Source organism: Manis pentadactyla, chromosome 2, assembly GCF_030020395.1.
Source record: "Manis pentadactyla isolate mManPen7 chromosome 2, mManPen7.hap1, whole genome shotgun sequence".
Classification (NCBI taxonomy): Eukaryota; Metazoa; Chordata; class Mammalia; order Pholidota; family Manidae; genus Manis; species Manis pentadactyla.
This window is the reverse complement of record NC_080020.1, coordinates 143,532,664-143,552,216: the sequence shown is the minus strand read 5'-3', so window position 1 is coordinate 143,552,216 and position 19,553 is coordinate 143,532,664. Positions and strand designations below refer to the sequence as shown.

The following is a 19,553-nucleotide window of genomic DNA, read 5'->3' as shown; positions in this document are numbered from 1 at the left end:
CCAGTGTGGAGCAGAGGGGCCATGGGACATCCTGCTGACTACACGACTGGAGTTGAAGCAGGAAAGCCCGCAGGAGCTCACCAGTAAAAGGATAGGGCAGCGTTAGCCACAGAGGCTGTCTGAACCTGCGAAGATCTCTTAAATTCTTGTAATTTTTAAGTTGCTTTAATGAACAGCAAATGGCCATTAAAATCCTTACAGGAAAAGCATCCATGTTCTGACCTTTCAGGACCAAGTGCTGGGAGTGATGCCGGGGTTCTTGTTTGCCGAGTCAAAAAATGAACTTAGCAAACACCCAAGGTAGGAGAGTCAGGGAGAGGCTTTTATTTAGAGAAACAGTGAGAGGACAGAGCTCCTAGCTCATGCCAGGAGGGAACAAGAGAGCCCGGGCTGGTGCATTGTCTAGGGAATTTATAGGCAGTTGAGGATTTGGGGGAACTGATAAAGGGCATAGGATGTTTGTGCTTGATGAGACATTAACTCCCATTTAGCATGCTAAAGTCTGTAATCACACGGTCAGGACATGTGTAAAGGATCTTACACATGATTACAAACGATTAGCATAACAAAAACATGGATTACTTTCCTTTATCTGGGGAGTATCAACTGATCTCACTGAAGAATGACTCTAGAACTTCATGTTTAACACAGAGTTTTGGTAGGGGGTTTCCTTGCATGCAGTTACATTGATCTGACTAAATATCCTTGCTTTTTCCGGAGGCCCTCGCCCTATTCTGTCGAAGCCCATGATCCCCGTCTTGTTAAGACGCGAGGGCCTGTCACCCTGGGCATGTGGCCCAGGGACCAGCTCCAGCCCTGCTGCAGGGCTGCCGAGCAGCAGGGTGCCGCCTTGGCGGGTCACCTTACCTCTCCCACCTTACTTTCTGCCCCTGGGAAGCTGGGCCAGCAATCATACCTGTTGTCATACTGTGACTTACATATTTGGTCTTTGTAGCATTCCTGACACAGAGGCACTAAAACCCTTGGGATTTCCTAAGTGATAGGAGCTCAAGGTCTTTTTGTATGTTAACGAGGTGGCTTTGGGAAAGCCCCTAGGTAACCTGAGGATGGGGGCTGGTTACCAGGGAGCCAACCGTGTGATTAGGGACGTGGAACCTTCAACCCCATCCCCATCCTCTGGGGAAGGGTGAGGGCTGGAGATTGAGTTCAATCAGCAATGGCTAATGAGTTAGTCAGTCATGCCTGTGTAATGAAGCCCCTATTAGAATCCAAGAAGGCTGGGCTCAGAGAGCTTCTAGGTTTTGAACACATGGAGATTCAGGGAAAGTGGCTTTCTCAGCAGGGAAGCTCCATGCTGCTTCCTCTGCATCTCCAGCTGGCTGCTTCTGACTTATATCCTTTTATAACAAACTGGTGATCTTTTAAGTAAAATATATGTCTGAGTTATGTGAGCCACTCTAGCAGGTCAAATCCAGGGAGGAGGTCATGGAAACCTCCAGTCTATGGCCAGTGGGTCAGAAGCACAGGTGACAACATGGACCTGCAATCAGCATCTGATAGTGGGGGCAGTCTTGTGGGACTGAGCCCTTCACCTGTGGGGTCTGTGCTATCTCCAGGGAGAGAGTGTCAGAGTGGAGTTGAATCATAGGACACCCCACTGGTGTCAGAGAACTGCCTGGTGGCATGGAAAAAATACACATGGGTCAGAATTACACCTGTCTTATAAAATTCAAAGAATAAATGAGCTGATGCAGATTAGCTTGGGGAAATGCTCAGCTCTAAGTGCTTAGTATGCTTCGTCTGTTCTGGTTTGTTTCACCATAATTAGTACTAGTAGTAAGGGGAGTCATATTAGGATTACCAACACAAAGAGTTAAGTTGGCAACATTAAATTTAAAGAAGAAAGAAAATAGGTTAAGTTCTTGGATCCTATGACAGCCAAAAGGAAGTAAAGATCCAGGCCTAACAACAGCCCTAGGAACTGGTCAGAAGTTTCAGTATTAGCCTGAAGCAAACAAAATGATATTCTATTTACTAAACAAATTTACTAAACTTGCACAAACCAGGAAGAAGAGCATTAAAATATTTCCTGAACCAAATTGCTCCTTGAAGTCTGCTAGAGGCCTTGTGATTTACAGCTCCCTGTGGAAATGCTCTTGTCACTTGCAGACTAGCAATGGAGCAAATAATGGGATTTGCTTTCTCCCACCTCCAGTTCACCTGCTGTTGCAGGTGATCCATGTACAAGGAATGCCAAGGACAGCACAAGTCCAACTGTCACTTCCATGGGATGACTACATCCCTGCCAGCCATGGGACATGCAGTCAGCACTGTGAATGGAGAGGGGCCCAGGGCAGGCCACCCAAACATGTGACACAATGGCATATTGATCAGTGTGGACTAAAGCCACTTAAGAAACAGCCAGGGCCAGATGGATTTACCTCAGAATTTTATCAGACATACAGGGAAGACAATACCCATTCTCCTTAAAGTTTTCCAAGAAATAGAAGAGGAGGGGGTACTCCCAAACTCATTCTATGAAGCTAACATCACCCTAATACCAAAACCAGGCAAAGACACCACCAAAAAAGAAAACTACAGACCAATATCCCTGATGAACGTAGATGCAAAAATACTCAACAAAATTTTAGCAAACCGAATTCAAAAATACATCAAAACGATTGTACACCATGACCAAGTGGGATTCATCCCAGGGATGCAAGGATGGCACAACATTCGAAAGTCCATCAATATCATCCACCACATCAACAAAAAGAAAGACAAAAACCACATGATCATCTCCATAGATGCTGAAAAAGCATTTGACAAAGTTCAACATCCATTCATGATAAAAACTCTCAGCAAAATGGGAATAGAGGGCAAGTACCTCAACATAATAAAGGCCATCTATGAAAAACCCACAGCCAACATTATATTGAACAGAGAGAAGCTGAAAGCATTTCCGCTGAGATCAGGAACTAGACAGGGATGCCCACTCTACCCACTGTTATTTAACATAGTACTGGAGGTCCTAGCCATGGCAATCAGACAAAACAAAAAAATAAAAGGAATCCAGATTGGCAAAGAAGAAGTTAAACTGTCACTATTTGCAGATGACATGATACTGTACATAAAAAACCCTAAATACTCCACCCCAGAACTGCTAGAACTGATATCGGAATACAGCAAAATTGCAGGATACAAAATCAACACACAGAAATCTGTGGCTTTCCTATACACCAACAATGAACCAACAGAAAGAGAAATCAGGAAAACAACTCCATTCACAATTGCATCAAAAAAAATAAAATACCTAGGAATAAACCTAACCAAAGAAGTGAAAGACTTATATTCTGAAAACTACAAGTCACTCTTAAAAGAAATTAAAGGGGACACTAACAGATGGAAACGCATCCCATGCTCATGGCTAGGAAGAATTAATATCGTCAAAATGGCCATCCTGCCCAAAGCAATATACAGATTTGATGCAATCCCTATGAAACTACCAGCAACATTCTTCAATGAACTGGAACAAATAATTCAAAAATTCATATGGAAACACCAAAGACCCTGAAAAGCCAAAGCAATCCTGAGAAAGAAGAATAAAGTAGGGGGGATCTCACTCCCCAACTTCAAGCTCTATTATAAAGCCATAGTAATCAAGACAATTTGGTACTGGCACAAGAACAGAGCCACAGACCAATGGAACAGACTAGACAATCCAGACATTAACCCAGACATATATGGTCAATTAATATTTGATAAAGGAGCCATGGACATACAATGGCGAAATGACAGTCTCTTCAACAGATGGTGCTGGCAAAACTGGACAGCTACATGTAGGAGAATGAAACTGGACCATTGTCTAACCCCATATACAAAAGTAAACTCAAAATGGATCAAAGACCTGAATGTAAGTCACGAAACCATTAAACTCTTGGAAGAAAACATAGGCAAAAACCTCTTAGACATAAACATGAGTGACCTCTTCTTGAACATATCTCCCTGGGCAAGGAAAACAACAGCAAAAATGAACAAGTGAGACTATATTAAGCTGAAAAGCTTCTGTACAGCAAAAGACACCATCAATAGAACAAAAAGGAACCCTACAGTATGGGAGAATATATTTGAAAATGACACATCCGATAAAGGCTTGACGTCCAGAATATATAAAGAGCTCACATGCCTCAACAAACAAAAAACAAATAACCCAATTAAAAAATGGGCAAAGGAACTGAACAGACAGTTCTCCAAAAAAGAAATACAGATGGCCAACAGACACATGAAAAGATGCTCCACATCGCTAATTATCAGAGAAATGCAAATTAAAACTACAATGAGGTATCACCTCACACCAGTAAGGATGGCTGCCATCCAAAAGACAAACAACAACAAATGTTGGCGAGGCTGTGGAGAAAGGGGAACCCTCCTACACTGCTGGTGGGAATGTAAACTTGTTCAACCATTGTGGAAAGCAGTATGGAGGTACATCAAAATGCTCAAAACAGACATACCATTTGACCCAGGAATTGCACTCCTAGGAATTTACCCTAAGAATGCAGCAATCAAGTATGAGAAAGACCAATGTACCCCTATGTTTATCGCAGCACTATTTACAATAGCCAAGAATTGGAAGCAACCTAAATGTCCATCTATAGATGAATGGATAAAGAAGATGTGGTACATATACACAATGGAATACTACTCAGCTATAAGAAAAGGGCAAATCCAACCATTTGCAGCAACATGGATGGAGCTGGAGGGCATTATGCTCAGTGAAACAAGCCAAGCAGAGAAAGAGAAATACCAAATGATTTCACTCATCTGTGGAATATAAGAACAAAGGAAAAACTGAAGGAACAAAACAGCAACAGAATCACAGAACTCAAGAATGGACTAACAGGTACCAAAGGGAAAGGGACTGGGGAGGATGGGTGGGTAGGGAGGGATAAGGGGGGGGAGAAAAAGAGGGGTATTAAGATTAGCATCCATAGCGGGGTGGGAGAAAGGGGAGGGCTGTACAACACAGAGAAGACAAGTAGTGATTCTACAACAGTTTGCTACGCTGATGGACAGTGACTGTAAAGGAGTATATAGGGAGGACCTGGTATAGGGGAGAGCCTAGTAAACAAAGTATTCGTCATGTAAGTGTAGATTAATGATTAAAAAAAAAAAAAAAAGCAGTTCCTGTGTGGTGACCTCCAATGAGTTCTACACAATGATATAAAGGGCATATAAAAGTGTAGACAAAGGGTCTGTTTGTGTTTATACAGAGGATCAAAGCCTAATTTGGCTACCCCAAAAATGAACTAAGATACGATATGAAAAAGAACTTCCAACATCAGCACTCTCGGGAAGACTCATGACAGAAGATGATCAGCAAAAAAAAAAAAAAAACCCCAACAAAGATCCACGCACTGCCACAGGTGTAGATGCACTCATCCCACCAGTTCCTGGACTTGCCATGGGAATGAGGAAGGAGATATCTAAGCTGGCCTGTGCATACAGTAAAACAACAAATTGGACTGGATCTATACTGTTGGAACTCAACCAAGAATTAGGAGAAGTGCAAATTGTAGCACTCCAAAATCTTACAACCACAGACTATTTACTGTTTAAAGAACGTATGGGATGTGAACAGTCCCCAGGAATGGGTTGTTCTAATTTATCTGAATTCTCTCAGACTGTTCAAAGTTCAGTTGGACAATATCCACCATATCATAGATAAGTTTTCACAAATGCCTAAGGTGCCTAACTGGTTTTCTTGGTTTCACTGGAGATGGCTGGTAATTACAGGTATGCTTTGGTTATGTAACTATATTCCTATTATGTTAATGTGTGTGCACAATTTAATTAGTAGTTTAAAACCTATCCATGCTGAAGTTACTCTACAAGAAGATATGTCAAAGAAATAATCAATCTTCCCAGGTTTTCTTCTGTCTGCTACTTCTATAGCTTTTCTTCTTCCTACCTAATCACAACCTTTAAATAGAACTGGTGCCACATGTCGAATTTACCGAGTATCATAATTCTTCCAAGTGGTAAAGACACCTCAAGACAAATGCTGGGCATAGAAGCCACAGGGCATAAATATGCAAAGAAGTAAAAAGCTAACCTTTTCAAACAATAAGGCTTCTCTCTCACTTACCAACTTAACATTTCCCTGTATGGCCCCGGAAGATGACTGGTTAGCCAGAGACGGGTAAGATTCCTCAAGGGAGGAACAACCTAAGACAGGCACAGTCGCAGGGGGCCATCTGGTGAGAAAATGGGGAGCAGCAGAGGTGAGGCTTAGAACCTCCCCCCTCATGTTCTGAGAGAAATCTTCTGCATACATGGATGTTTATTGCCCTCGTCTAGCTCGGATTAACACATAGTCTACAGGCACACACCTGATCATCTACATTTGCTCTCTTACAACACTAAACTCTGTTTTCTACCTTTATCTCGTATCTACCTACCACTTCAGCATTTTATTAAAAATAATAATAATAGAGAAATGTGGTATCCACATATAAATCAAGTTTAAAAATCAAATGAATATTCATATTTGAACTGACTGTTTATAGTTCATAATGCATGAACAAAACCGAAAGCTTCTGTGATGACTGCCCTTGCACTGTTCACCATGTAACTTATTCACTATGTAAGAATTTGTACTCCATGTAAGAACTTGTTCGTTATGCATCAGAAGATTGGAGACTGACGAAAATTAGGCTTGGGGTGGATTAATGATTGTGCATTGAGTATTGACCCCCCTATACAGAAATTTATTGTTGTTAACAACTATTTGATCAATAAATATGAGAGATGCCCTCACAAAAAAAAAAGTATATATATATATATATATATATATATATATATATATATATATATATAAACAGACTTCCAATTGTAAAATAAATAAGTAACCGGGCTGTAATGTATAGCATAAGGAATACAGTCAAAATATTGTAACAACTTGGTATGGTGATAGCTGGTACCTAGAATTATCATGTATATAAATGTTGAATCACTGTGTTGTACACCTGAAACTAATGTAATGTAATACTGTGTGTCAACTACCCTTCAATAAAAAAAAAAAAAAGAAAGAAAAAGAAACAGCCAGGGCAAGGAGCACACCCTGACCTCGTCTGTCTCCCTGAAGGCAGGACATAAACCTCGAATGCGGAAGGCGCCCACCCTGCCCCAGGAGGCAGAGAGACAGCCTTACTGCCAGTGAGGGAATTCAGGGCCCAGAAGGCTGTACAAACAGACCTTGTATTTTTATTAATTTACTGCTCCAGCCCAAATTCTGTTTAGAATTCCTTACTAATTGAGCTCCCAAACATGTTTTCTTTGTCCTGTCAATTCCTCACAGATTTATTGCTTCTTTGTCTAAAAGGATAAAAACTGACTGCTCAGTCATTTCTTTGGGCCTCAGTGTCATCCCTGGGCTTCTGTCTCATGCCGACTTGGCTCCTAGACCAGCTGGAAGAGCTCTGAGGGGTGAAGGGAAATGCCTCCTCCGTGGCTGGCACAGTCAGCAGGACAAACTCGAGCTGACCGTTTGCTTCTGCAAATTTGGCAACTGTGAGATCCTGAGACATCTGACATGCAGGCAGCAGAAGGTAAGATTTCTTACCGTCCCAGCCTTCCAGAGTCTCCGTCTGCAGAGGCTGGTGGAGCCAAGAAAGTGACAGCCCTTTCTTCTATATTTATAAATATTTAGATTGGCAGCACAAAACGTCTGTGGAACTAGCTCCCTAGGTCTAATGACATCTGACAAGTTTGGTTGGTTGACTGTTTTCTTGCTTTACTGATCCATTTCTTCTCAGAGATGGTCACTGTTTTCCTTTGTCCTTTGTGTCATTTGTCATAAGAGGAACTGTCAAAGGGCAGAACTTGGGTGCAGCCCCTAGAAGCCTGCTGTTGGAGCCAGCCTCACAGACTGCTCAGTCCTCAGATCTCAGCAGACCTGTCTAGACAGACTTGTTCTGGGTTAATGTGCATGTGAGGTATACGCTGTCACTAGGGCATCTTGGAAGCCAAAGCCACAGAATTGGTGGGCAGGGCAGAGCACCTAAAGGTTAGAGGGCTCACCACCTAGCTCAAAGATTCTGTGACAGGGTAAGTTGGTCACAGAACAGGTTAGATGGACCAACCTCAATAAAATCCCTGAAACAAGGCAAAAAAAAAATCACCACAGGGTCCCCAGCCATGCCTCCTAGGTGTCCGCTGGGCTCTGAGAGACTGAGGCTTAGCTGAAGCTGTGAACATGCATGTAAGAACCAGGTGAGGTTTCCTGTTTGTCTTGGTCTATGTCTTGAGAGCTTGGCTTTGTGACCAGTGAAAATACTCTCTCTGGTCTCCACCAGCCAGAAGGTTCACATGCCCATGTGCATCTGGCAGCCAAGTAGCCTGGGCTTTATGACAAGGGGTCACAGCAACGCTCTCTGTGCCCAGCTGGGCCAGCTCTCAGGGGCTTGTCACAGGGGTCCCAGCCCACAGAAAGCCTTGGCTTGGCCATCTCAACCTTAGTTGCTGTTAGTTCAAGTCTCATTGCAGTAGCACCTGCCCAGTGTCACAGATGAGCAGGTCTGTGACTGGAGGTGTCTCACGCTGTGGGAGATGGGAGACACCATATACACCACGTCATTCTTACCATCTATGCAACAAAGGCCTTTGTTTCTTAGACTATTTGGGGAGTGAACTTTTGGATCACAGGGGCCCACCATCTGTGCCCTCTCCAGGGTACCTCTGGCATCCATGGTAAAGATTCTACACCTGGGTCTTTCCATGAGAGGTTTATTGGACTGAGTCGCTATTAGAATAAATATACTAATGGAGATCCTACTTGTTAATGGCTGGATGACAGATCTTTTGTATTGGAAAAACTCCTTTATCTGAAAATGTTTTTAGAGAGCTCTCATTCCAAGCAGCTGCCTTCTTGGTATTTGTGGGAGGATCAAACTGAAAGGAAAATACAAAATAGTAGAACAGCTGGCCTCAGGAAATCCCTTATAAAATGAAAGAACAGAAGTCAGACTTAGGATAAAAATTAAAAACTAAGTCTGGCATAAACCTTTACCCAAAGCACCACTCTTATTCAGTATGTTGATGACTCTTTGCTTTGTAGTCAGACTTGGCAGGGCAGCTTCTAGATTCCCTCGTCTTCCAAAGGTCCCTGGCTGAATGAGGCCATAAAGTATAGGGATCTGAACTTCCATGGGTGCAAATAACTGTTGCCTCCTTAGGATCTAAATTGTCTCAGGGCATTCAAGCTTTATATCTCTCTCCCCAGAATGACACAACAGTCACATAACTTTCTAGGAGCAGCTGTTAGAACTTTGAAAGGAAGAAGAAAATTCTTCACCCAATATTCTCATGGGATCTTATGAAAACTCAGCAATGTCAACACTATGTTGAAAAGAAATGAGGTGAGAAGGATAAACTTGAAGAAACCTGGCCATGCACCTGCCCTGGGGAGCTCAGCCCCAGCACAGGGCACCATCACAGGCCAGAGTCAAGGCAGATCAGCCTCTCCCACATCTTCTTTCTTTCAGTGAGCATAGGTTTCCCATAGAACCATGTAAAGGAGCAAGAAAGAAAAAGACAAGCATGCATAAAATTCTCTTCTATGAGGAAATGAAGGAGGGGAGGCCAAGCACCTCCCCACTCATGGCACACAGATTAGCTAACAGGGAGGCCTCCAGGATGGAATATTCCCATGCATGACCTGTGCAATGATGCAGGACCCAGACAGGGATTCCCAGACCCCTGCCACCAGGAAAGCTGGTTGAACCATGGCCTTTGGAAGTCCAAGATTATAGTATTCTGTCCCCATCTGAAAAACAGGGAGGCAAGAATTATGCAAGCAGATTACAGCTTCTCTGGGCCTCAAATTGCCTTTGTTGAATTCTTACTTTGTTCTCAGAGAGGATTTGCTTCTTGCTTTACCAGATTCATGTAAGGTTATTACCTCAAAGTGCCTCCAATCCCATAAAACAGGTTTTTTTCTCCAACTGATGTTTTACCTGGCTCAGACACCACTGACTGACTTGTCCAGCTCCCTGTGGAAGATTCTCTGTCTTTGGTGCAGACAAATATTGCCTAATACTTGGATTACAAAAATCCCTGTCTAGATCATTTGACTGCTTTGTTCCCTCCAATTTCAAAAATTAAGAAACAAAAGTCATCTTCCTCTATGGTTTATGTTTCTCAGAGCATTCACCCTTCTTAGAAACTAAAATAAATATGCAAGGACACACTCATCAGCTAAGAGATATTCCACGTGGCATTGGCCAAATAACTTTGTGATGATGGGGCATCTAATACAGAATCACACTGTAGGTAAGAGGAAAAGATGGGGATGTGGTTGTTCAGAGCTGGAGGTGACTCACGCAGCCACGAGGGGAAGAATGAGGGTCCACATCTGGAGCAAGGAGGAGGGCTGGGGGGTGGAGCCAGAACACAACCTGGCCAGAGCTGGGTAGAAAGGGGCTGGGAAAAGCTCTAGATGCTTCCGGTGCTTTACTGGAAGACACCATGTTTCTGAAAGGAAAGTTACAGGGAAGAAGCTGGCTGGTGAGAAAAGCAGATGAAACAGAGAGAGAGAGGAAATCAAGATACTGTAATATCCCTGAATTTAAAGACAGCACCTCATGTTCTTTAGGAGTAAGGCCAACAATCTCACAAATATTGTGATGGAGCGAATTGAAAGAACTTCTTTCGGGTTTTGTTTCCTTGCTTTCCTTAATCCTGTCACCAAAATCCCCTCATGCCTTTCCCCCCACCCACCCCCACAGAACCCAGAACATGAATTCAAAATGTAGTAGAATCTGTGGGTAAGAAGTGAGATGAAGAGACTGCCAAAGGACTGTTCAGCACACTTCACATCGGCGTAGGAAACAGACCCCAGTGACTAGCTCCACATCACTCACCTTCCAGTATCGTGGGCCTCTCCACCTTTCTCACGTGAGAAAGGGCGCCACCCAGCCTGTGTGATGTCACTGCGAACAATGCTCTTCCGTAACTACTGTTTCAAGAAACAATACTAATGCATTCATTTAATTTTTAACTGTCACTACACTACCCATAATTCTGAGTTTTTCTAGAAATAGTATTCTGTAAATGAAAACACATTGTGATGTATACTTGTAATAAAAAGTCATGCTTTTTAGTTATATCTAAAATTCCACTTGTAGGAGAAAGCATTCAGAATAGACTTCCCACCCAGTCTCTCAGTTATGACTTCACTGTCTCCAGGGCCTGAGGGGGACAAGAAGAACCACTTCAAAGTGCTCAGGAGAAGCTCAGGGAGGATGAGAGAGAAGTGGCTGGCACTTCTCTGACTTCCATGTGGAACTCCAAAGAGGGGGACACAAAATTTAGGCTCCTCAAGGGCAATGTTGTGACCTTCCCTCATGTCTTTTATTTTCTCTATTACTGCTTTTCCCTTAGGAATGACTTTCTGAACTTGTTCAAATTGTTTAGGCACCAACTGGAAGTGATGTGCAGTTTTCCTTTCTACATGCACCTGGAAAATAAAATCATCTCCTAAATTAAAGGGCTGGTCTTGAAGGTCTACGACCCACACTGCGTAATTGTAACAAACAGAGTGGCTCAGCATATTACCTAGTAGGAATTCCAACGGACAAGGGTCAGTTGAAGTGGACTGGGACTTAACAATTTTGTCTTAAGTGTTTTTCTTCAGTGGTTTCCATTTGGTACATTTCCAGCCACCTAAGTCATGTTTAAGAGGGTATTTTGGAACTGTCTGCACCACCCATAGGTGTTCAGCCCTTCCCAGGAAAACCAACATGGTTCCTGATGAGAGCAACAGTGCACACATGCCCTCCAGAGATGGCCCACAGCTGGGAACCACCCCCTTTGCCCTGATGAATATGCATATATTTGCTTGACAAAAACCCATCCCTGACTTCTCCAGAGGAGACAGTCTTAGGGAGCTTGTCTCCTTTACTTGTCACAAGTAAATAAAGCTTCCTTTTAAGTCAACTCTTGCTTGAGTCTGATTATTTGGAAAACACCCCAGATGATGGTCCCATTGTGCCCAGTAACAGGGAGACTGGTTGTCTTGCCAATGGGTTTTAGCCCCAGGCAAATTCGCTATGGATTCAATGTGACCAAAGAAAATTGACAGCAGAACGCTCTTCATGGTACTCAGGTACCATGAAGGCAGCAACTCCAGAATGCAGAACGGCTGAAACTACTCAATTGTGGAAGCCAGGAGGGGGTGCAGACGGGACCTGGTCCCTGGGGAGAAGGCCCTGGTGGGGCTGCTTTCTGTGCCGCAGAAAGGGTTATACCCAACTTTATTTCCAGGTGGCAGGTCAGTCACTAGAATCCCATTCACTCAGAGCGAGTCAGCATGCAGCAAGCCAGCCTCTGCCTCTGGGCCTCTCTGTCCACACAGCCGTCCTCTTGGTCTCTCTGCACAGTCATCCCACACTGCTGTCCTCTGGGCCTCTGTCCTCGGCATTGCCACCACTCCAGCCTCTGCTCTGCTCTCCTGCAGTCTTGCAGCCCTGCCACCATGTCGTGTACAGAGTACTGGGCGGAGCTCTTTATCTAGAGTCAGCAGCCATGTATTGCCCACAGGTGTGCAGTGAGCTAGTCAACCAGGGCCAGGTGAGAATCCTGGCCACAGGAACTCTCATTTTATCCACACTGGTGATGGTCTCTAAAGCAGGGTATAAAGCTCCTGAGTTCAGCAGGGCACATCCTTCCATCCTCTGAAGCAGGCTAGATGGAGAACAGAGGAACTCAGGGTTCAAATCAGAAGGTATGGGACAACAGGATGCTTACAAAGTACAATGTAGCAGGTTGCTCAGGGTTCAAAACAACAGGTACAAAATAACTAGATGCTTGCAGACTGAGACATACCAGAATAAATTCCTGATGGTCTGCCTACCAAGTCAATTTCCTCCCAAGAAAACTATTTTCTCTTTCCTTCACCAGGCATGTGCAACCTAACCAGTTAGGTAAATTACCCATCCATGAATATTCACCCTACAGTTAATCAGACCCTTTTAAACCCCAACCACTACACCCCAGTGCTGCTCACCTGTTGAGCAGACCTGCACTCCCTCCTTGAGTGTGTGCTTTCACTTTAATAAACTGTTGGTTTATGCCTGCTTGACCTGCTCATGAGATCTTTCTCAATGAGAGTGATGAATGCTCTCCACAGTTAAGGTCAGCCTAGCCAGCAAGGAGACCTCCCTGGATTGGATTTCCCAACACCACCTTTACCTGGCCCTAATGAGACAGGGACTGTAGGTTTAGACAGAGTAGGGTGAGGGCCTTCAGAAAAATCAAGGCAAGATAATTGCAGTCAGCAATGTAACAATATGCAAGGAAACCCCCTATCAAAACTCCAATGTTAAACATTAAGCTCTAGAGTCATTCTTCACTGAAATCCATTAATATTCCCCAGATAAAGTAAAGTACCTCAGCATAGCCCATGCTTTTGTTATGCTAATCATTTGTGATCATGTGTAGGATTCACTTTAGCATGCTAAAAGGCCCAGGCCTATGTGCTGTTTTTTCACCTTCAATCCTGGCCAGGTGATTTGCAACCTGGGCAATTAATTTGGCAAGCATGCCCGGCCATAAACAACATAGTGAAAGCAAGAAAAATTCCATCTTAAAGATAAGATTGCCTTTTAAAACCCAGGAAGTTAAGAAGTACAGTCCTTAACAAACTCTTCAGCAAATAGACAATAATTCAGCCCACTTTGAGGGCAGGGCAGGCAGTCTTGGTTGATGTGCTCCCAGACCAAGGGGCTGCAATTCTGGGAAAGAATCTGCAGTAAATTTCTTGTGCTGACTTTGCAGAATTACCTGGAGGACTGATGAGAAAAGAGACTTAATGTCTCATCAAGGATGGACATTCTAAGACCACTTAACAGGTCCACACCCCTAGCCCTTTACCACATTCCTAAAAATCCCCAACCACCTATAAATCCCCCAGACAACACATCACTGTGGGCTCTCTTGTCCCTCCTGGAGTGAGCCAGGAACTCTGTCCTCTCACTTTATCTCTAAATAAAAGCATCTCCCTTGCTCTCCTACCTTGAGTGTTTGCAAATTTCATTCTCGAATTCTATGAACAAGGACCCCAACATCACTAACATTCCCAATAGGAGTATCTCTTTGAATGGTTGACTTCAGCTCAAGAATTCCCCAACAGCTTCTCTAGAAGTTTCTTAGAATTGGACCATGGTCTAAGGCTTTTCCCACTGACCTTCTCTCCCCTCCTCCAGGGGCACCACAATCTACGGCTCCTCCCCATTCCTCTTCCACAAGTACTGTCCCCAGTAATCTCTTATGTGCCAAGTGTCTGCTTCTCACTGGAAAACAGAGCCTTATCGTCCCTTTAAGAATGGCCATGATATTTCTGATGTACTGTTAAATGCAGATGTGCAAGGAAGCATGAGGTTGAGTTATCTGAAACTGGCAGGAAAGGAAAAGCACTCAGGTACCATGAAGGCAGCAACTCCAGAATGCAGAACGGCTGAAACTACTCAATTGTGGAAGCCAGGACGGGGTGCAGACGGGACCTGGTCCCTGGGGAGGAGGCCCTGGTGGGGCTGCTTTCTGTGCCGCAGGCTATGGCTCTGAGACCCTCCGGGCAGGGAACAAACCCACATCCCTGCCTGGCTGTTGAGTCTCCGTCTGGGCAGAGCCTCGGAGGGACCGGCAGCCAGTGGAGACGTGGATGGCAGTGCTGCAGCTCCTGCACCTCTGAGACAACCACAGAGCTGCCTACCTGGGCCTGAGGGGCAGTAACTTCAAAACCAGGCCAGCAGGTAGGTCTGACCATCTTTAATCTCAAAAGTCGCAATTTCATAAAGTTCCAACTGATGTATATGCCTCATGTCAAAAAAAGTGTGTGTGGGGGGATATGTAGACTCACCTAAAAGAAAGGACACAGTCACACAATATAATTAGCAGAGTGTCCTCTCTCCCTGCCTTCTGCTCTCCATCCCAGAGGGCCAGTCTTCTCTGAAGGTGACCCTAAGGGATGTCAGAGGGCTGCAGCAACGCTGAGGCTGAGAAACTACTGTTTACCAGAGGAAACACCTTTCTAATGGTTTGTCTGAGATTTGTAATTGGTGCCAGTACCCAGCATGCCTGAAGAAGATCCTAGAAAACAGGTGAACAGATGGACCCTCAAATCCCCTCCAGGTGACAGAGAGAAGAATCTCCTTGCCTGAGTGCATCAGTCTTGAGGCTGAGAGAAATTCTGGGAGTGGTGACACCCAGGGAAGCCTGACTCTCTGATACGGCACCACAGAGTGACCCAGAGACAAAGCTGGGTTCACCCCAAGTGTCTGCCAGCAGACAGCCACCGGAGCCAGAAGCTGAGAAATAAAAGGCTGCCATTCCTCCCAGGAGCAGAGAGAGAGAGAATCCCAGAATTAAAAGAGGCTTGTGCGACTCCTTCAGACAGGTGGCCAGGTGGCCCTTCTGAAATTAGTGAGCTGTATCTTATCTACATAGGGGGGAACTGCTGGGCAGCTTCTGCTCAAAATAAATATATTTATGACCCAGTTCAGATCCTAGGCATGCACCTGAGAGGATCGAGTGATGTGTCTACACACACCAAAGACATCAAAACAAGCTCACAGACGCTTTATTCATAATCACCAAAACCTGGGATCACCCCCTAGGTCCATCAGAAGAAGAGTGGGTAGGCAAATTGCAGAGTATTCCTTCTGTGATGTAGTGCACAGCCATGGAGATAAATGGTACAGGGCACGGCCACAGAAATACATGGTACAGTGCATGGTCATAGAAATAAATGCTGCAGAGGAAGAGGCAGGAGGCAGGTGATGCAAACATTTCCAGTCATGATGTGGGTAGTAGTTACATGGGTGTCCATATAACTGAAAATTCATCAAGAGGTAAACTTAAAATTTGTGGATTTTACTGTGTTAATTATGCCTTGATTTTTTTAAAAAACTCTGTCTGGTACTAGTCATCAAATAGTAGTCTAACCACCCTCACAGGAAACAAACCCTTGAGCAAATAGCAGCTGTCTAATCCAGCTGGGAAGCTGGGGCAGAATCCCAAGCTGATCTGTCCCCACCAGTGACATCCACACATGCCACAGTTCTTCTCAGTCTGCAGAAGGTGTTTCTCCAAGGATCATCAAGTCCAGAACACAGAATAACTACCTCCAGGTAAAGGGACACAGGAAGGAAGGGTGGTTCTGGAGACCAGACCTTCCCTCAGTGACACCTCTCAGTTCCCCATCCCTGCACAGCCACAGAACCAGGAAAAGGCCTTCTGGCCCCTCAGCTGACCTGCCTTCCCCTGGCCTTCCTTCCTTCCGGCAGCATGAGGTCAGGGCCCTTCCAGAGCCTACCTGTAGGGAAGACCTGTCCTGGCACAGACTGAAGGACCTTGCTCCCATCTTACTCAGGATGGCCGGAGCCATGCAAATGACCCCCTTCTGTTTGCCTGAACACACACACCTGTAACAAATGACTAGAGCTCTGTGCCCAAGGCACTCAAGGATACAAAACCCATGTGAATCCTACCTTTCACTTGCTTTCACTTTCCCCTGCTGGTACCTAAGGACAAGATGGAGGGAAGGGCTAATGCCAGGGTGCAGGAAACAAGGGAGTCAGGATGGACCTTGCTACTCCCTGGAGAAGTTTCCCAAATAGAGGGGATCACTCTACAGAAGGATCTTTGCCCCATCTGGGATAGAGTCTGGGGCTTCCAAGCCTGATGACCTGCTCATTGCTTCTTATCCCAAATCAAGTATGTCAATGGGCATGACAAGGGGAAATGGAACTCAGAGCATCTGTCAGCTCTTTTCAGGACAATGGGGTAAAGGTCAAGGGTGGAGGAAAGCGGTGTCCTCGTCTATAAATCAGACAGAATGGCCAAGGCCCTGAGATTATTCTACAAATCTATACAGTTTGAGGGTTAGAGAGGATAGTTGGTTTATTTAAAATCTATAACTAGCCAAAGCAGATTTTACAGGTCAAAACATCCAGGCTAATGATGTTTTTCTTTCATTCAACAGTAACTTATTAAGAATCTTCTGAGCACCAGAAACCAACACCAGACCTAGTGATAGAAAACATGTTCATCACCTTTGACCTGCTGGCATTGACAGTCCAGTCTGGAGAAGGACATTAAATCATTATCTAGCATGTGATGAGTGCTACGATGAAACACAGAGGGAATCATGAGACCCCTGGTGGGTCCTCATTTAGACGGAGGAAAGCAGAGTGAAGAAACTGAACTACGGTGATTATTATGCAAGGAGTTTGTTAGTCAGCTAGGGCTGCCTCACCGAGCACCACAAACTGGGCAGCTTAAACAGCAGAAATTTATTGTCTCACAGTTCCGGAGGCTGGAGGTCAGAAAGGGTCGATCCTTCTGCGGCTGGGAGGGATGCCCTGTTCCAGGCCTCGCTCCTCGGCTTGTGCCCCGCTGCCCCAGCACTCAAGGGGCACTCTCCCTGTATGCACATCAAATGTCCCCTTTTTATAAGAACACCACACAAATCGGATTAGGTCCCACCATAATACCATCATTTTAACTTTATTGCTTCTCTAAAGACTGTTACTCCAAATAAGGTCACATAAGGTTCCAATCTCCCATCTTCCACTTCCCTCTGTCAGCCTGTCATGATTCTAATTTATGATTTTCACTCTCAAACCAGTCCCTTTTCCAGCCGGGTCGTAGGTCAGTTTCCCAGGAGTCAGACTCTGAGTTGGAAATACTTGTGTGGGAGGTTAACAGGGAGTGCTCTGGGGATCACATCCTCCAGAGAGGAAGGGAGGGAAGCGGGATGGAGTCGAGGGAGAAGCTGAACTTGAACTCAGTCCAGGCAAAGCCTCATGCAATCCCAGGGGAGGCTGTGAAGCTGACACAGCACTTCAGAGCTGATGCCATCCCAGCTGGGGTGAGAAGACGGGATTGTCAGCCCATCATGGGGTGCAAGCACCCTCAGGAAAGGGATGTGACCTCGGTGCAGGAGAGGGGTCCATAGCTGGGGCTGTCAGCAGCACCCCATGCCTGGGAGAATAACCCTTTCCATTCAGAAGGGAAATCTGGGCAGCTTATGCCTCCTCCTTTACGGCCCTGCATCTAATGCTGTGGGGCATAACTGCAGCCACAGCTAGCCTGAGCCATGTCACAGCTTCCTGAGATGCCATTCAGGTCAACACCCATATCTGGAAAGTGCCAGCTAGCAGGTAAAGTCCATGGAAAGGTAAATACATCTGACTGCACCAGGAGTCAGGCAGTAGTGTGATTCTGGGAGCATGGGCAGGCGGGATCCAAGTCTCCTGGGGCTGGTGTGGGTAGTTACTGGTGCGCATGAGTCACAGTGTGAGGGCCCCTGTCAACAGGCTGGGGTGCAGAGCAAGTCTGGAGTGTGAGTGAGGCAGGAAGGTGGGTGGCCTGGACCGACCACTGAGGGAGCCAGGTCTCCTGAGATGCTCACAGCATCTACAAGATCAAGGCCAGATCTGGGGATGGAGTCTGCAGGTAGAGGGCATCCACCTTGGAAGAGAGGAAATGGGGCCGGCCTCTGTGGCGGTCAGGGCTCTCTGCTGCTCCCAAGCAGCTTGGACCCGGCAGAGCCACTGCCTGTGGGGTCAGGACAACAAACTGACAAGAAGGCAACAGAAGTTTCCAGAATGAAATTAGTTCTGATTCCAGGAGGGCAGAAGGGAAAGCTGGCTTTAGTGCAGAGGGGAGCACAGTGTAGCAGGGTTGCCGTGGGGCAGCACCCAGGGACCACCTCCGAGACCCTGGGGAAGGGGAACCGGGATCATGGGAACTGGCTCCTTGCCTCAAAGGCCTCCCCCTACCCTGCACAGGGCAGCCTCACTGCACTGGCCCCAGCCGTCCAGGTGGAAGAGCACCAGCATGGTCAGAAAATGAAGATGCTTGATGTTCACTTAGTGTCCTCTGTAAGCTGGGCTCTGCCTAAATTCTAATTCTCAAAACTATAGGAGAACAACTGATGGCTCAGTGATTTTACATAATTTACCCCCAAACCACTCAATTCATACATTCCAGAGATAGGGTTGGAGTCCATCTGATTCCAGATCCCCACACCCATCCAAACCATGCTTCCTCCCAGCAAAACAAGACCAGGTCAGCCAAGTGTCCCAGAAGCCAGACAGGGAGAGATTTCCTGGGAGGCTAAACACTGTCGAGGTCAAGGGGGCTTGGTGCTGAGAGGAACCGCCCAGAGTCAGGAGGGACATGGTAGGTGAGACCTTAGGGAGAAACAAATATTACCTCCAGAGGTAGCAAAGGTCATTTTTCCATTTAAAAGCAATTCAGCTTTCTTGTAGAAGTTATGGTATTATGACATGGAAGCTCTGTCTTTTAAATAGGAAGTCATTCAATCTGGATTTCTTTGGATTTTTTTATGGATTATTTGGAATTCTTGCTTTTCCATCCTTTTCATATTACTGGCATTGGATCAATTTCATGGTTCTAAAAAAGGTAACCTATAAATAAATAACAACATTATTTATTAGCAGCCAGGGTTTAATAGTCAAAATGAATGTTTGGGGATTTTTGTAGCTTTCTTCAGATGGAAATTTTTT

At 45.3% G+C, this 19,553-nt stretch overlaps 1 pseudogene; it reads left to right on the top strand.

Annotated features, from left to right (window-relative positions):
* Positions 1–16,552: 16,552 nt before the first annotated feature.
* Positions 16,553–19,553, top strand: part of LOC118929535 (sulfotransferase 1C4-like) — a 37,582-nt pseudogene continuing 34,581 nt past the window's right edge.